The following is a 20,231-nucleotide window of genomic DNA, read 5'->3' on the forward strand; positions in this document are numbered from 1 at the left end:
GGCGCCTTGTCCCGCCGCCCCGCCGGCCTCCGCGCCGCGAGCATCGCTCGCCCCTGCCCGCGCCGGCTCCAGCCGCGCCGCGCCGACACGAGCGCCCTTCACCTCCGCGCCGGGCTCCAGCCCCCCGCGAAAACCTGCCCTGCAAACACATCTCTCCATCCCGGCTCACTGAAATAGGATAGTGTGCAAGAAAGATAGATATTAGCCTATCTATCTATCTATCTATCTATCTATCTATCTATCTATCTATCTATCTATCTATCTATCTATCTATCTATCTATCTATCAGATAGATGGATAGATATCCATCGATAGACACACACCCACAATATATATATATATATATATATATATATTATATATATATTATTAATATACACACACAAGTATGTACACACATGCCCCACATACATACATACACACACACACAGATATACGTGCGCATGCACATCTATACACATACACTCCCCACATGTACACACACATATACACATACACATATATATCTATCAATCGATAGATGTGTGTGTGTGTGTGTATGTATACACACACACACACACACACACACACACACAGAGCCAGGGATTTACTTTATTAACAAGTGCCTGCCTTGCCACTTGCATTAAATCTGCATGTCACATTTATGACAGAGGCTGCCTTCCTTTGAAATGGGAGAGAGACAGGGAAAAGTAAAAGTGTTGTTTTGGCCTTAAAAGTTACTTTTCAAGTGCTAAAAATCCAAAGTGTAAAAAGGCTGGAGGTTGGAAAGAGAAAGTGTTCCAGCACTCTATATTAAACCCATCTTAAAGCCTAGAAACAGTGATTTGGTTTTCTTGGTCTTTAATACCTAGTGCATGCTGTTAGGAACTATATTAGAATCAGTAGTGGCAAATCAAACGGTCTACAAAATCTGAGGTTAGACAATCCAGTTCAGTAGCTGACCATAGTTGACTTACAGAAGAAAAGGAGGAGAGGATAAAAATTACTAAAGCCCTAATTACATTTGTTCAAGTTCTTTCCACAAGTGATTGTATGGTTTCTGTTTCAGCCTATTAAACTGAAACTGCTTTTGCAGAGGCTGGGTATTCACTAAAACACTATTCCTTAATCTGATAAATCCAGATAAACAAGCAACAGAATATTTTCAGCAATGGTAAGTGAGCCAGCCAGGGATGAAACAATGGTCCCTTGAGTACCATAAGATTTTAAGCAGTGCCAATTGTTGCTTCAAAGCAGGTTCTTTTGTTTTGCTTTACCAGACAGATCTCAAAGAGTCCAGATAGCCTTGTAGATCTGGAAAACCCTAAAGGTATTATTTAAGTAGTTTGAATTATTCTTAATTGTATTTTTACTACCATTGAATTAGTAACATTACATTAAAAGTGCAAAATAGAAATGTGGAATAATAAAAGTCACAAAAAGAATTCATGACATTTCATTATTTTGCATTCTGAATAATTGCCTAACACTGATCAGCGGACGAGGGACTGTTTTATTTTATTTACTCATGTGGGAAGCAACTAAACCTTTTTATTTAAGTGGCATTAATTAAAATTGTCATATCGCTGTCTACCAAGAGGAAAAACAGTTAAGTGCAACACCAGCATTTTATGTAATGTTTACATATAACATATATTAAACTCCTACACAATGTACAGGCCCAATTCTGTTATTTTTACACCAGTAAAAATCAGAGGAGTCTACTTAAGTCTGTGAAGTTACAATGTAAAATTGGGAAGAGATCATAAAAGACCCATTGTTGCATATTTTACATGCACATGCATACACACAAGGGTCTTCAAAGTTTTCTAGCAACCTAAAATGTAAAATTTCAGATCCAAAATCAAAAGACAGTTACCATTCTTAAAACACTGTATGATCATGTTTTCAACTAAAACTGCTGCTGATGTTGCAGGATAACCTAACCGCTTTGGCTGTGACTTGGAGCCAGATTTAGTTTGCAGTGACAGTTTATAACTGACTTTTCCATTACCCTTCTCTATGCAGACTGCCATCTGCAAAGAGTTTAGGTTTAAAAAGTTGAAATAAAAGCATTGCTGGAAGAACTATACCTGAAATATTGTTAAGGTTATGCATCATAAAATACAGTTTCAAGCTGACTCTCAAAATTGTGAACTTAAAGAGTTGGAATGACCCTGCTCAGATAAGACCCATAACAAAGTGAATAATGTTTTGCTGGAAGTAACTCAAGAACAATCCTAATATGCAAGATTAATTGTAGGTAACTGTGATATTGAAAAAATAGTCACTCCTATTTTGTTCCCACAGTTAACATGTCCCTTTACTTATTAGCTCTAATTAGTCTCCATGGTAACCAACGGGCCCCTTACAAACCAGTGCACTGAGCTTCACTCATCTTTGTCTAGGCTGAGCTCACCACCTTTCTCCCTCCACAGATGACCTTGGCAGTTTGGCTTTGAATATTCATACACATGAGCACACATGAACATAAGACTGTGTTAATATTACTCACATTAAGGGATTACAGTGTCAAAAACTCATAAGTAATTTTGTGCAATTGTTTTTTACCTTAACTCCCCCATACTGTACACAGTACAGAATCCATTTTTCCTTTTATTGCCTCCCTATAACCCCCACTGGAGTCTATTAGACTTGTATATGCATATTTAGAAGCATAACATGTTTCACTATTTATTTACATCTATAGATAGATAATACATAATTCAGATACTCCTAGTGTCAGATTCTGGTCTCAGACATGCACATATCTAAGTGTAAAGTTTGGCCACTCAGTAACCTATAGACTCCATGGCTGTATCAAGACGAGTGTGGACAAGCGGTATGTGGCACCGCAGACCGGTCTGCAGCACCACACACTGCACATGCAGGGGTTCCCCGGGTTGCTACTTCACAGCACAGGGACTTTTCTTGACCCCAGGACGTCCCGAGTTAAAAAAAACCCACGATGAAAAAAGCAGGATGGCACATGTGGCAGCAGCGCACGCCACCCAAAACCAGAGCCTGGCCAGCCAGAGCCACACTTCAGCTGCTGGCTAGGCTTCCTGCCATGGCTGCAGCCCCAGGAGGCCCTCAGGACCTCAGTAAGGCTGCTGAAGCCAGCACAGATGCTGGCCCCAGCCTCCCTTACCCCACCTGGGGTAACCTGTCACATGCCAGAGCATGCATGGGGACAAGGAGCAGTGGCACAAGGTGTGGCACTGCTACTTGTCCCCAGGAAACAAATGTCCACGCTCATCCCATCAGTACTATTGAATAGTTAGAAGTTCCTAAAATTTTGGCTAAAACGTTAAAAGAGTAGATGTCTAAAGTTGGGCTCCAGAGTTCATAAACAGGAACCTAAGATTCATGTAGGTTTGATTTTAAAAAGTATTGCACCCCACAATGGTTCCAACAAATGCCAATTATACTTAATTCGTATTTAAGTAACTAGAGGACTTTAGCATGGGACTTAGATGCTAAATTCGACCCAAGTCCAAAATTGCAATCCTGAAAATTCCCCACTGAGATGCTGTCTAACCCCAGAGGCACCTGAACTCCGTAGGTGTCTTACCTTTGACTTCAAAAGTTCCCCAGTTCTGAAACAGCTGCGCTATTCAATGCCTAACTCTTACCCGAGCCCTATCAGGCTTCAGAAACCAGACATTCCACTGCCCTTGAGAATCCTTGTGGCAGGCACGCTCTATGCTATACAGTGGTTCTCAACCTTTTTAGGGTCAAGGAACCCTTCATTAGACTCAAGGCACTCCTCCATAACTTTTTGTGAATTAAGTACCTCCCCATTTCAAAAAATAATGAATATATTACAGCGCTTTGCTTACTTCCTTGCAGAGTTGGGAAACTGGGGCAGGGGAGCCTGAGCCTGTCTTTATCTGCTTATTTCCTCATGCTTCCTGTGATACCTTTCAGGATCTCATGGCACCCTGGAGTACCCCTGTATCTGGGTTGAGAGTCACTGTTACAGCATTTGCCCAGGAAGTGAGATACCTTAGTTCACTTCCTCAGCCTTTGTTGGAGAAGATTCAACCCACTCCCAGTAGAGGTATTTAACTAAGAAATAGATTATTCTGTGCTGGGGGTGGGGGGAGTGGTGAAAGAAACCTCTCCCTGCTCCTGTGGAGAAGAGCCACCATACAAAAAATTCAAGATTCTTTGGGCTAGAGACAGTGCAATCTGCAAGAGGCCTCTGTACCCTTATGACAAGTTCCTTGCTTGGGGACAGACCTGGGTTCAGTCGTGTTCCTAGAACTCTTAATGTATTTTATTCAGTGACTAATGTAAAATAACATCTAAAATTTTGATACCCTTATGTGCATGCACATCACACCCATATCACACAATCTACAAAATAACATTATCAAACGATTAACATTGGAAAGTCAAAAACATATAGTAGGAATTGCCAGAGTTGAGGTTTTTTATCAGTGCCCAGGATGGCAAATATAAACATAGTTGCTTTTTATATGTAATTTCTTAGTACTTAACCTTTTTATTTTTATGTGCTACTGATAGTGATCTCAGGATTGGAATGCTGGAAATAATCCCTTGGAAGATATAGTAGTGGTATATGGGCAGAGTGCAGGTGAGGTGGTCAAAGGTTTACAATAGTCAATTCATCACAGGGCTCTACAATCTACTATTGTCACCATTACCACACACACACAAAAGATGAAAGGAGAACTGCAATGGTTGTCAGTCCCAAATTTGTGTAGCTCCACTTGCATCCTCTGCTAAGCTTATTTTTCCCTATTATTGTTTCTTCCAAGCTTATTCCTTTAACAACTAATTGCTTAATTTATTTTCAAATAAGTTTATATACTAATAAAAACCTAATTAAAGAAGTATGCATCTTATCCTAGCAGACAGCATTAAACAAACTTTTTTGATTAAAAATATATTTCTTGAACTTAAAAAAAGCCCTAAAATAAAAACAACAGGAAAAAATGAAGTATTTTTTAGATCATGACAAAGCCAGAAAGATTTTCTGAAATAGGGCCTAACTACCTAACTATAGTTCTTCTGCCTAATGCTGCCAGTTGGCCAAGAATCCTAACTTCTCCTCATAGTAAAGAAGTGATCAGTGAGTTTTGAGAGGAGGTCACTACACTAGGCATTTAACAGGAGAAAGGCAAATGGAGGAAAGAAAAGAAAAAAATCATTGATCTTAAAGCAGCCAGCACTATATAGGTGCTCTCCTATTCATCAATGTAGAAAATGCTAAAGGGAGAGGACATATGAGGCCTATAATGCTTTAAAGTGTGAGAACACAATGAACTATAGGCTCTCATAACTTGTGCTGACTTCACATTTTTGGACACAGCTCAATTTCATTACAGTAAAATTTTGAGGTAAACCAATACTTAGCAAAACTGAAAATATGCCAACAACATAGAAACCAAAATCTCTTACAGGTTTTTAGTGTTAAATAAGTAAACTGGGGACAAATGATCATCTTTAAGTCTCTCCCTCTTCACAGTTCTAATCATACTCCCCCTCCCCTTCATTCCCAGCTCTGAAACCCGTGATGACAAAAAAAAAGTGAAAAGTTCAAATGATTGATTAATGAAAGCCAACCAGACTCTGTACAACTTTCATTATAAAGGTTCAATCTCACCATTTCCCCTTTTGAGTTGGCCTATAATATTACATATAATCAAGGTACTACTTGCCTAAGAAAACAAATCACATTAATGATGTTATTCTGGACAGAGCGTGGGAATATACCTGGTATAATGTGCAGATTCATTTTTTCCTAGTAGATCAAGGAAGTAACAACCCCTCTTGTCCTTTTATGTTTATGCTGACAAAGGATCATCTCAATCCCATGACACTTCAGAAAAGTATTATTATTAACCTCCTTGTGTGTGATCACATCAAGAATCAGTTTGTAAGAGGCAAGGATGTATGGAAGTAGAAGAGCACTCAGAAAGAATACATCTGACACAGTTGTACAAAGATCTCTCAGTATAGTTGTTCTTAGACTACTCTGGTAGTAAAATTATTGTTCACTCCTGATTCTACTTTTGTGCCTATCTACTGACCAAGACAGCAAGGCATCATACATGCCAGAGGGAATACTGTCTCTACACTGGCGAGTAACTTTTTCCAACAAACAATGCCAGAAGGAAATGCACTTACCTGAACCAGGTTTTTCACAGTGCTCTCTCTGGAGCAGTGATTGTCAACCAGGGTGCCATGAGATCCTTTTAAGGGTGCCATGGGGTGCCACACAATATTAGCACTGTTAGGCACATGAACACCTACACATGATTCACAAGATAAACCAAGAGATTTCAAATAGGAATCCAGCATAGAAAAAAACATTCTGACCTGCTGTGGTCTTTTTGAATTCTTTGCAATAGATGAATTGCTCTATTATTTTTCTATAGTAAAAAAAAAAAAAAAAAAGAGGGAAATCAGTTTTTGAAATGGAGTGCTAAATTTAGAAAAAGTTACAGTAGGGGTGCCTTGCGTCTAAAAGGGTTGAGAAAAATCACTGTTCTACAGTAACTAGTACAACCCCTGTATAAAAGGAAATGCCAAAATTGTCAAGATTCAGTCCCAAATGTGTCAGCAGAGACAAGATCCTGCATACGTGAAATTCTAAGGCAAAATAATTTGTTGTTAACATGGCAGATTTAAGAAGCATACATGAATAGCATAAAAGTTCTTTATAAAATAATCTGAAGATGATAATTTAAATGTAAAACCTACTGGGTAGCCTGCTTACCTCACAATCCCAAAATAATTGTTTGGCCTTCTTGCATGCCCAAAGCCCTGTATTTGTCTATTTCATTGACAAAATCACCAGTTTACCTCCTCCTCTTAAGTGTGTTATCAGTAGAAAAAAATGTAGCATGTATTTGCAAAATATAGAAAACTGCAAACATTAGGATGGTATAAACTGCATATATCAGAAAAACCCAAATAGGAAAGATTAACTGAGGTAGATTCTGCTATAATTACATGACATGTCAGAACAATCCCAGTTTTTAATAGCTGTTGGTGAGTAACTTTTTCTACCAGGATCACTTTACTTTGGTCTTGTGAGTAGTCAACCCACCGTGTCACAGACTACAGCTACGTGACTTCTAGTTTGGCACAGAGAGTGTAGAGCATGTTTCAGAATGGCAATACCTGCCATAGTAAGTTAGTGGTATGGACATATATTCAGGCTCCATAGGCCTTTCTGGAGAGCTCTCAGAAAGATCTTCCTCTTCTTTACGTACCCCTATTCTGTCAAAATAAAATGCATTACAGTAGCTCTCAGAATAGCTACTGATAGCTACTAATATCTACTATAACTGCTGCAATTCATTTCCTGTTTTACCTTTGGTCAAAATTATTCCAAATCTTCCTCATTAAGGGTCTTTATACCTGTTATTGTATATAGTATCTAGAGTCTTCCCAACATGCTTGCAGCTGGGAGAGACTTAAAAAGGCAGCAGCTTGAAGTATTTGGTTTTACTCAGGTTGACAGCTCCATTCTGGGAGTAGTCAAGGGGAGGAAGGGGTGGTTTATGTGAACTTTAGATACGCACGCTTTTCTCCCTCCATTATAGCAAGTAAGTGGTCAGGAAGAGGATGGAGCCACGTAACAGGGAAGTTATTTCTCGGCAGTGCCAGGAAATTCTGTTTAATTTCTATGGCTGGTTTGTTTTCCTTTCCTGGATATTCTTAGAACTTAACAGAAGATGGCAAGTTCATTTAGAATCATTATTAGATGCTTTGAAATTTATATTTTACTTCAGAAATGTTTAGATTTTGTTCCAATGCTTCTGTAATAATTCATGTGTGTAAAAATGTTCATTTTGAACTGAAATCCTGAGTTTTCAGGAAGAGGTTTCAAATTGTCAATGAGCAAGCAAAATTTGGTGGTTAGGGCAGGGGCCTGAGATGTGAAATTCTCATTTTCAAAAGCTCTCAAAAGGTATTTAGGTGCCTAATTGCAGCTGTAAATAGTGCTAAATTTACTCTACCCTTAAAAGCTCAGATATATTTTGGGTAATTCACTTTATCAGATACTTCACCCTTTGATCCCATTACGTATGGCAGTAGTTAAGGAAAGTCTTGGTAATGAGTTTTTCTTTCCCACAAGCCTGGATACTGGACCCACCTGTAATATGATGACTTTCTTTGGACAAAGGATTACCAAAATATGGGCATCTTTAATGGCCATTTGTCTTGCTGTTATGTAAGATCATCCTTGCCTGTAAGTGTAGAAACTTTCATTAGTGGTCTTGTGTTTCCTTTTCTGGTGATGACAGAAGCAGACAGACTCAGGTTTGTTGTTAGTGCCTACAGAGTAGTTTGTATTTGTTTTAGACAGTTTATACTAGACTGACCTTTCCCTTGAATAAGTTAGCTTCATACAGGTACAGGATTAACGGCCTTCCAGAGCTTGTGCTGCAAAAAAACTAAGGATATTTCCCGCTAGAGAAGGCCCTCTGGAATTTCCTCTCTTTCCAGCACTAAGTAAGGTAACATGGTGCTGCTACTTCATGTAGCACAATTGCCAGATAAATGCATATGAAGGTTCTTTAGGAAGCAAATGGGGAACAGCTGCAGGCATACACCCATTGATATCATGGCCTTGCTAAGAAAACAGATCCTGCAGATGTTAAAAATTCTATTTTACTTTCCAAATAAAATCCACATAGAAATTTTTTGTTATAATAGCAGATCCCATTTCAATGAGCTAAAGAAGGAAAATATAAATGACTCTGACACCTTTATAGAAATACTTGAAGCAAAATGGCATTATTTATCCAGCATCATGCTATTATGACCCTAATCCTGCAACTGGACCAAACAAACAGAATCTCACTGGAGTGTACGTATTGGGCTCCCCACTAGCACAAATGTCCATTCACAGGAATTGGAATTGGCTTGCATGAATTAGTGCAGGCATGTAGGTAAAAAAGTGTCATGAGCACTGAGGATGTAGTGAAAAGATAATTAATTGTACATCTGGGGTAATGCTGGCATTTGGGCAAACAGCGTGTTAATGTTAACTTAATGTTAATGTTAACCTTACTGTATGGACAGGCTTGCAAAACACTGCCAAGTAAAAATAAAACAAGCAAAAATCCCTTGAAGTACTGGAGTTCTTTAGCTATTTTGGAAGTAGCTTATATTGAAGAACTGATCCATCTTTTCTATGGCTTAAGGAACCAGAGGCTAGACATTTGCCCATTAGCAAGAGCTGGCAATCGTGTATACTTTAATCATTTTAACAACAAGCTTTTCCATTTGAAATGGGTCACATATCCTAATAAGGAGACATAACAAAATTGTATGTGAAGAAGTTATTGTTTTTGAAGGAGGGAATGTTGTTTGGAATAGATTTTTTTCCCATCCCATTGCTATTCTTGAAATGAGCACAACCTACAGCAGCTTGTGTTAACTCTTTCTTATGCTAAACAGCTCTTGTTAGTTTAACTGAACAAAAGCTTTGATTGTAAGTGTAAATATGTGTGAGAATCTAGAGTCAAAGTACTTGGCCGCTTTTTCTGAATGACTTGCATCAGTGCAGGTTTCCAAATAAAGATTTAATTGCATGCACTTGCATCAATTACAATATCAAAGCACAGAAGTTATAAAAACAGAAGGTTCATGCACAATGGCTATTTCACAGTCTGTTTTCAAAACAGATTAAACGCAGTTATAACGATCACTTCTTCAAAGCAGTTTAAAGATGATCAGTAACAGAAGTCTGTGGTTTTTAACTCAAAACTCAACTCAGAATCACTGTATCTTGGCATCCACATTTTACCCTTGGTAATACTCAGAGTACAATATAATTTAAATGGAAAATGTATGTATCTAACTGAGGACAGTATTTAAATAATATGAAAAATCCAATTTTAATACCTACTTTCAAATATTTCAGTATGCATGTGGAATCCAGGGAATGGCGTTCATTATATTAGCTAACATTTTGATCTAACACCAACATTTAGTACTTACACAAGACAAGACCTTACTAACTCACACTGGGTGCATCTACACATGTATATTAATGCAAGGCAATAAACCCCAGCGCATATCACACTAGAGTTTATTGCTCCCAGATATCATGTTTACACATGTGCCTGGGACCACAGCATATTGGGCCAGGCTGGCTGGAGGCCCAGGGGCTACTTCAACTTGCAGAGGAGCTGGCTGGAGCACAAGGATGCTCCAGTTTGGGGCTAGCTGGCAGGCAGCCCTCACCCTGAAGCACCTTCATGCCCCAGCCAGCCCAGTCAGCTTGTACATGTGCATTGCTGTACATGAAAGAACTTCACAGCTGAATAATATTTGTCTTTATTGGTTTCCTGTGTCCTAATAGGGCTGCACATGTAGACACAGAGAGCTAATTAGACACAGCAGAGCTAATTAGGCACCTCCACAGTAAATGTCTCATGTAGACATGTCCACTGGCAACTAAGACACTCCTCATAGGTAACTAAGTTTGGAAAATTAATGAGTAAAGGGGAAATGATCAGACAGACACCTAATTCTCCCTGACTATGAATAACAGCCCTTTGAGAGTTTCTCCTTCAATGAACAAAATTAAAACAAACAAACAAAAAAATAAGAAAACTGCATTATTCTGAATGTTTAGTTTATGAACCATAATTGCATTCTATAAAGCTTCCTAGAGATTACACTAGACCATATGCAGTAAAAATACATCTGATTGTTTGTATTTGTGAAAAACATAAGTCTAATTCTAAGTTAGGCCTAGGAAAATTTGAATTATTTAACTATAAGTAAAATTTATTTTGATAAATATGTAAAAGCAGCTTGTATTTCTAGGTCAAAAGTCATTAGAATGAGTCATGAATTTATATTCATTCTCCTATTCTTCATTGGTAGACTCCAGAAAAGATTACAAAATGCTGAGAACAATGAATTTATCACCAGAAGAAGATACAGACACAGAAAGTGCTTATTAAGTCATTACATATTTTTATAAACAGATTGTTTTTGTTGATTGAAGGACCTTCCTGACAATGACCCTCTCATGTCTCATTTTAGGAAAGTTTGGGTGATAATCTGACTATAATATATCTGCTTTTTCAAAAAAATGGGTTATTTAATCATGGATCCTTCCAAAATGGCCTTAAGTCCTGAAGATTGTCCTCCATGAGGAGAACTGGGCTGCACTAATCAATCTGAATACTTAGATTCACCTGAATATTTAGATGCCATGAATGTGGTCTGTGAGGCAGAACAAATGGAAAACAAACCCTATAAAATTAAGACTATGGGGAAGAACAAAAAATCAGTTTTCTCATTCTTTTGTGCTTTCCAGAGCACCTGAAGCTATACACCTCTCCCTTCTCTGGACAGGCCGCCTCGGTGGGGGTGGGGGAGAAGTAAAAGATTTTAATTTCTGCCGACGTCAGCCCTCACTAGTTTGCAACCTATGTAACCTTTTAAACATATTTTATGTGCTCCAGCCAAAGCTCTACCAACTGCTTCCAACCTCCACCACCATCAACAGGTGAATTAAAATTCTTAAAAAATTCTAAAAGTTGGCATTTTTCGTTTCTTTTGATCAAAACACACCTTTCTCTCTTACTTTTTGTATTTGTTTATATTTGTGTATATGCATGGTACTTTTACTGTTTCTTAAAAGTAACATCAAATTACCATTGAATTAGTCAGTATATTCTTCTACATTAAGAAGTAGCAGTATTCAAGAGCTGCTATTGTCCTGTCTATGGAGAGATTATGTTATTGTATAGGGGAACTAAAAACTCCTATCAAAATGTATAAAAGAATGAGATTTAAAGAGGAAAAGCTTAAACAGAATCATTGGGTGCATCCACACATGCAGGCACGTGCACTTGCAGCAGCTCAAATAGAAGCAGCGCAAATTTGAGCTGGGGCTTTTTGCCTCAGCGCAAATGACCGAACATGCACTTTGTTGTGGTGCAAGTTGTCCACTTGGGGCAAAATAACCTGCCTGGCTCCTCCTGGATCTGCAGCCAGGGGAGCTAGAGCCTGAGGTCAGCACCTGTGCTGGCCCTAGCAGTGTAAAAAACTGTCCTGTCCTGGCCCCAGCAGTATAAAAACCTGCCCTGGCAAGTAGCTCAGGACTACTCACTCTCAGGACCTCCTGAGGTTCTGGTTGAATTTCACCTCTCATCTTTTTTTGTTTGGTCACCCCATTTGTGGCCCCACCAAGTCCCAGGACCTCCTGGTCAACCTCCTCCTGGCCCTGGCCATGTGGGCCCTGTACTTGACCAGGAAGGATCCTCTGGCTAGGAAGGTGCCTGGAGACTGCAGGGCCACTTTCCTCTCACTTGTCTGAGCACGCTTCTGGGCAGCACCAGTGGACGGCATCCACCAGTTCCTTGGATGCCTTTGAGGACCGGTGGGTGCTGCTTGGGTATTCTGCTCGGTGTCCCCCTCTGGAGAACTTATTTTCACATTTTGACCCTTTGACCCCCACATCACCCCTATCCTGTTTTTGCTTTTGTTGTCCCAAGAAATTAGTTGCATCTTTCACCCTTTAGCTCCACAAAGGGGCTATTAGTTAGCTGGGTGGGCCTTAAGGCCCACATTAATATGGAAGACACAAATAGACAGGAGCTTATGGGGTCCAGCCAATTGGAACTTGGGGACGCTACCCCTTGTCCCAGATGGACTTCTAAAGCAGCCCTGAGAGTTCCCTGCACCATCTACGCACTGCAGCTGTCTGGTACTGGGGGCTGTGGCCTGGCTGTGACCTGCTGTGTACCTGTCAGACCTGGATGGGGACTGCACAGCCAGTAGAGGCATCTGCCCCTCTGGGCCAGCTGCCAGTGGGCTGTGGCTGCAGAGTTGACCTTTGTGCAGCACTACTCTGCCATGTGTGCCCCTGCTCAGCCATCTGGACAGCTATCGCCTGGAAGATGTTCCCAGTGTAGTGGCCTGCTTTGAACTGTCAAGCATGTCCTTTGAGTCCCAATTGGCCAGGAGATCAACCACCTCTAGCTGGGTCCTGGGTGCCAGCTCTGAGCAGGCTCTTCTCCCTGGGTCCTGCCACTTGCCTCCCTAGCAGGAATTCTGGTGTTCCCTATTTGAAAACTGAAAAATCCCCTTTAAAAAAATCCCAAAGTCACTCTGTAAAATACCCTGAAATATATGTTCCCTCAATTAAAACAAAAGACCACTATATAGAGAGAGAGACAGTGATCGGTTGGGCAATGTTTTATTGATCTATCTACAATGTTAAAGGAATTTGGAAGCCTACCCGTGTCTCTAATATTATAATAAAATGAATTCTAAATACCTATGTTTTGCTGTTTGCCTTTGGTTTTCTTACCATAGAGCAATTAGAGCTCCCCCTGACTCCTTCGCTAACCAGGATGTGGGGACAGCTGCTCCTGCAGCCACAGCTCCTGCCAGCAGGTCATCCTGTCTATCACAGGATGCAACCTGGGCAACTATAGGCCAGTCAGTCTCACCTCCATCCTTGGCAAAGTCTTTGAAAAAATTATCAAGGCTCACATTTGCGAGAGCCCGGCAGGAAAAATTATGCTGAGGGGAAACCAGCACGGGTTCGTAGCAGGTAGATCATGCCTGACTAATCTAGTCTCTTTTTATGACCAGGTTACAAAACACCTGGACGCAGGAGTAGGGGTTGACGTCATATACTTAGACTTCAGGAAGGCCTTCGATACGGTATCCCACACCATACTGGTGAACAAGTTGAGAGGCTGTGACTTGGATGACTGCACAGTTCAGTGGCTGGCGAATTGGCTAGAGGGTCGCACCCAGAGAGTCGTAGTGGATGGATTGGTATCGACCTGGAAGGGTGTGGGCAGTGGAGTCCCACAGGGCTCGGTCCTAGGACCGATACTCTTCAATGTCTTCATCAGTGACTTGGACGAGGGAGTGAAGTGTACTCTGTCCAAGTTTGCGGACGACACAAAACTGTGGGGAGAAGTAGACACGCCAGATGGCAGGGAACAACTACAAGCAGACCTGGACAGGTTGGACAAATGGGCAGAAAACAACAGAATGCAATTCAACAAGGAGAAATGCAAAGTGCTGCACCTAGGGTGGAAAAATGTTCAGCATACCTACTGCCTAGGAAATGACCTGCTTGGTAGAACGGAAGCGGAAAGGGATCTTGGAGTCCTAGTGGACTCCAAGATGAATATGAGTTGTCAGTGTGACAAAGCAATCAGAAAAGCTAATGGCACTTTATCGTGCATCAGCAGACTCATGACGAATAGATCCAAGGAGGTGATACTTCCCCTCTATGGGGCGCTGGTCAGACCGCAGTTGGAATACTGCGTTCAATTTTGGGCGCCACACTTCAAGAGAGATGTGGATAACCTGGAGAGGGTCCAGAGAAGGGCCACTTGTATGGTTAAGGGCTTGCAGGCCAAGCCCTATGAGGAGAGACTGGGGCACCTGGACCTCTTCAGCCTCCGCAAGAGAAGGTTGAGAGGCGACCTTGTGGCTGCCTATAAGTTCATCACGGGGGCACAGAAGGCAATTGGTGAGTATTTATTCACCAAGGCGCCCCCGGGGGTTACAAGAAATAATGGCCACAAGCTAGCAGAGAGCACATTTAGACTAGACATAAGGAAGAACTTCTTCACAGTTCGAGTGGCCAAGGTCTGGAATGGGCTCCCAAGGGAGGTGGTGCTCTTCCCTACCCTGGGGGTCTTCAAGAGGAGGTTAGATAGGCATCTAGCTGGGGTCATCTAGACCCAGCACTCTTTCCTGCCTATGCAGGGGGTCGGACTCGATGATCTTTTGAGGTCCCTTCCGACCCTAGCATCTATGAATCTATGAATCACCTGGGCACACAGCGTGGGTGCTGGGGGGATGTGAGGTTTGCAGAAGGGGGATGGAAAGAGGGGTGAGGGCTTTGGGGGGTTGTGGAGGAATGTGGGGGGCCATGGGGTGTGTGGGTAGGTGTGGGTGGATCATGGGGGGACTGTGGGAGGAGGGCTGCTGAAGAGGGATGGGTTCCCTGCCCCCTGCAGGGTGCAGCGCCCCCCCCCAGCTCACAGACTGCCCCCCACAGGGCTACCACCCTCCCCACAGGGCCCACGTGCCCCACCGCTGCTTGCTCTCCCTGCTTCCTGGATTGCTGCCCTGCCCAGCCTCATCCCCCACTGGCTCCTGCAGTCCCCCTGATGGCTACCCCACTGGGCCCCCCCCCCACTTGCACCCCCAGATACCTGATGGCTGCCTCACCCTGCCCCAGCCTCTTGGCACTTAAAGAACCCCTAAAAAACTACCCCGCACTCCCCAGCAGTAGTAGCAGCCATTGGGGTCACTAGGGCCCCCTGGCAGAGCTCCCCCACACAGCACGGGGCAGCAGAGGCAGCAGGGACTGGCCCCATTTGCCTGGCACCTGCATTGCCACTGCCCCATCATGCAGGTGTGGCTTGGGTCGGTAGGGTGTTGCTCAGTTCCACACACTGTCGAGCAGGTGGGGCCACTACAGCTGTCACCCAGTCCCCGGCAATGGTCAGCAGCGATTGGAGGGATCCGGGGGGTAGGCAGGGGATGGGGCAGGGCAGGGCTGTGATCCAGGGAGCTTGGGGAGTGGGTGGGGGTCCCCCCATGGTCCCCTCCCCCCTCTTCCAGCCCCCCCCCCACTCTCTACTTAATGGCATGGAGTCTGGGTCCAGCTCCCTTTGGCTGGCACACTGCCTGCCCTGCATGAGCAGGCAGCATGCTTTAGCACTGGGCTGAGCTGAGAGTCCGCCATATAGACACTCTGGCTGGCTACCAGAGCATCTGTGTGGAGGACCTGAGGCTTCAGTTGCCTCAGGGCGTGGTTCAGGACCATGCCCTACCCTGCTTTTTTTGTCCTGGGCTATTTTTTGACTCCTCGATATCCAGGGATTTAAATTTAGCCCCCACGCTGTAAATTTGCAGCCCAGGGAACATTTTTTTGTTCCCGCATGTGCCTCTTGCAGCGTCTCAAAGGGCTTTGAGACGCTGCAAGAGGCACGTCCGTGCTCATCTGGATGCGCCCATCTAGGACATTTATATAGCTACACTCTCTTAAACTGAAACAAGGATCTTCATTGCCTGTTTTATGATTTCCATGCAACAAGGGACTAAGATCAGAAAAGACACTTGGGTTCCAGATGTATTCGTGTCCCATATACCTATGTCCTTCACCAGCTAGTTCTTCTGTAGACTGAAATCACTAAACACTGGCTGGCACTATCAGATTGAAAGGAAGCTGACTCCTCCTCAACTTCTTCCAAGACAAGACTATTATGAAGTAATTTACATGTTAACCTCATCATTAAATTTGGTTTCCCATTGTATTAATTTGAAAATTTAATAACTTGAACCCATTAATTGATTTGATCTTAATTGCAATCTCAATTTGATTATTACATTGCTCAATTCTTAATTAGTTTTGTGAGATTGGAGTAAATTAGCTCTGTAATGTTCTTGATAAATGAAATATTTCCTTGCTTGCTGTTTTTCATAAAATATATTAAAATATAAAAAGCCAATTTATTCTGTCAAATTGCAATGTGGGTCACAATCTTTAAGAGCACAGGTAATATAAGGTAATAAATTTGTAAGCCACTTCCTCTGCATCCAAATTAACACCTAACTCCCTTACACACTGAACACATTAAAACCTTTGATGAGAAGTAGGGATGGATACTTTATTATTATTATTCCAAGTGTGGATTTGCAAAGTTCTCCTGTAGGACTTTACAGCTTCAAGGAACTTTGCAAACATTAAGTAATAACAAAAATATTGTAAATTTAGACCCTATGCCTCCAAAAAAACCATTATGCCTGCAGGGTGATTGCACTGGGGCTCCACACAGGCCTCTTGGCAGAAACTACCTCTTTCTCATATCCTCCATCCAAGGATGTGAAAATTCTTCCAGAGTGGATAGCTTTAACAATTTTCCCATCTGTGCAATGAGAATACCTTAGATCTCACAGCAAACTAGTAGGGAAGCCAGGAGGAAAACTCCTAATCATTTATTTAGTCCCATAAAAGAGATCACTAATATTTTTATAATTTTGGTAATCTAATTTAACAGGGTTTTTTTTTTCTTTCCTCATCTAAAGCTCTAATTTAATTCCCTTACTCAAGATGGGTAGGTCTGCCCCTAGGACTAGTTCCACTAAAATCAACGGGTATTTTTACACATGCTCTGGGGTGGTGGTGGTGGTGGTGGTGGGGCACTTTAATTAAAGTGGATCCGAGAGCTACTCTAATTAAAGTGCCTGGAGTATCTCATGTATCAGCATCCCCACAATTCAAAATGGTGGTGGAGGTGCTTTATCTAAAGGTTATTGAAGAAGCACCATTTGAAGTGCAAGGATGCTGAGACACGGGACGCAGAGGCTTGCTGGAGCAAAGTAATTACCATGCTCCTATGCACCGCAATTGCAGCATGTCAGAGTGCCTCTGGATGTGTGTACAGGCACCCAGTGGGACTGTAAGTACATGTGGTATTATCAGGCCTTAAATCAAGCCTAACCACAATTCCAGCTAATGGTCCAGTTTAGCTTCAATTCATAGTATGTACACTCTGTAATCAGAAAATGTACAGGGATTTTAAAGCCTCGGAGATCTCTATTTAAATCCTATTTAAATTTAAAATTAATTTCCATTCAATTTAAACTTAAATCCCATTTCTGTCTAGTTTAATTCTCAGGTTTAGATTGAGATATTAGATATTTTCTGAGATTTTGCACATGGAAGCTTGGAGGAGTAGAAGAGCAATGTGAAGACTGCAGGTAGAGGTGGGGACAGTAGAACAACTGAGAGATGCAGGGTGCACTCTCAATTCAGAATGTGTGTAGGTATATGAGAACTAGGACTAGAGAGATCAGTATATAACAAGATGAGAATGGTAAAGCCAAGGATAAAAGTTCATCCACATGTAAAATATAATGAGGGAATGATGTGGGTATTTATTTCAGACTCCAGCTCCTTCCCCAAATTTTCTGGGGAGGCAGGGCAGGGGGAAAGTGGCATGGAAAAGGTTCTGCAACTAGAGCTAGGAAGGAAATGGTTTTCTTTACCAGACAACATTTTAAGTTTTCAAAAAGTTTTCCTACTCTACTTTAGGGTGACATCTTTTTGGGGAAAAAATGGGAGAGGGCAGCTTGATCTACCCTGGTTTAGAGGAAAGACTTGAATCTGGATTTCCCATACCCTCAATAGTTTGCTGGCTATTCAATGGTGGGTCTCTCTCATTCTCCTTACCTCTTCAAGAACTTTGATCCTAGACCCAATAAACCTCTGTAGTGACAGGTTGCCCAGACTCACCCTTTCCTGTGGAAAAAAAAATGGTTTAAGCTATAAACAAATGAGGATTTACAACCAAGAGAACAGTTTCTCCAAAAATTAGTGACCAACTGCATGTCTAACACACATACTCTGTGCTATGGCTTACAGAATCACACACATGATCAGGGGCTGAATACACAAGCTATGAGCCAATAAGTGACCCAAATGTGCATCATAAGTTAAAAACAGCATTATGTCTACACTACAATCAAAGGTATGCCTGAAACTCATGTAGAAACACCAGAGTTAGCTTTAAGCTTACTAACTGAGGTGCAAGAAGTTGTTGATAGCAAGGCTATAAATCCTGCCTGAGACCCTGGATAAATACCCTAGCAACATAGATACATGGAAATCCATGCTATTACAGCCTCGCTGTTGTTGGTCTCTGCCCTAGCTATTTTAAAACCTTCTAGGATACAACCACACAAACCACACTCACCCATTGCTTTGTACAGACAATCTTGCAGCTAGTTACTGCTTACCTTTAACTTATCTTCTCAGGTGCTGCCTTCTTGCTGGCTTTGAAGATAAAAGAATTACAATATGAAGGACATAGTTGGTGCATCTACATGTACAATTAATGCAAGTGATATACTCTGGAGCTATTTGGGCTAGAATACACTGCTCCCAGGAGCAGCATCTACATGTGTGCCTAGGACAGCAACAGTTTGAGCCATGGTGGAGCAGGCCCAGGCTGGCAGCAGACTTGAGAGGTTAGCCCCAGACTCTGGGTGGCAGTGTAAAGCAGTGTCAGGGCTGGCTAGGGCATGAGAGTGCCAAAAGTGTGGAGCCATGTGGGTAAGCAGCAGGCAGGAGTTTGGCCTCCTGCTGCCTGGGCTTTCTGGGCACAATTTACACCTGCGGTCACTGTCCACACTTGATTTTCATCACAGTTAATTATCCCACTGTAAGATAGTACTGTCCTAACAATACTATCTTACAGCAGAGTTACTTAATTTACTGAGCCCTAAACTACACATATGTGGATGGTGATGCTGTATTGGTCAGGTCTACACAAGATGTTTTTCTGGCCAGTAGTGTAGTTTACTGAACAACAAGTGTGCACATCTACATGTGCACATGCTTGTGCACATGCTTACTGCACACTAAATGACCCTAGTCATTTGCAGGTAGCAAATTTACTTACAATTAGCTACTGAGCAGTAACGCATGTGTAGATACCAACTGGGAGCAAGTCTGTTCCTGGAAAGCCCTGCCACTAGGGGGCTGGCCTCTTAGCTGGGAGCTTCTCCTGCCCCAGGGCTGGGACACCTCTATGGCAGTGAAGGTGGGTAGCCAGGGGATAGGTGTAAGACTGGCACCTTTTAAGGGACCTTTCTGTCCTCGGTGAACTTGAGGTGGGTGGCGAGGGTGCACCAGTGTCCCTTCAGGAGTCCAAAGGTGCAGTCCACTAGGGTGCAGGTCTGGCCTCCAAGCACCAGTTAAAGTGAGCCTGATGGGGTCCAGCTGGCTGGTGTAGGGCCCCATGAGCCAGGGCAGGAATGGGTAGGCAGGGTCCCTGATGAGGAAGGGTGAGACCACCATGGCACTCAGCTGCAGGTCCAGCACCCCTAGCATGAAGCGGTCACTCTACACCAGGCCTGGCAGGTTGGTATTATGGGCATCATGGGCACTGCCCAACACATGCATGAAGACACCTCAGTAGTCCACGATGGCCTGGAGCACCATGGAGTGAAAGCCCCTCCACCTGTAGTAGGGCCAGTGACAGGGATGTGGGTCCTGTCCAATGCTCCAATGCACTGGGGAAAGTCCAAGTAAATTGATCTTGGATCAAATGCTTGTGTAGACCTCATAGGTGATGTGTAGGGGGGGCCACAGGGGGCATGTGTCCCTCCTGTGATTGGCTGGCGCCGAAGCCTCTGTTGGCTTCAGCAGCTGGTCACCGCCCTCCCTTGCTGCTGATGTGGCCACCTGTTCATTG

The sequence above is a fragment of the Alligator mississippiensis genome, chromosome 3 (assembly GCF_030867095.1).
Source record: "Alligator mississippiensis isolate rAllMis1 chromosome 3, rAllMis1, whole genome shotgun sequence".
Taxonomy (NCBI): Eukaryota; Metazoa; Chordata; order Crocodylia; family Alligatoridae; genus Alligator; species Alligator mississippiensis.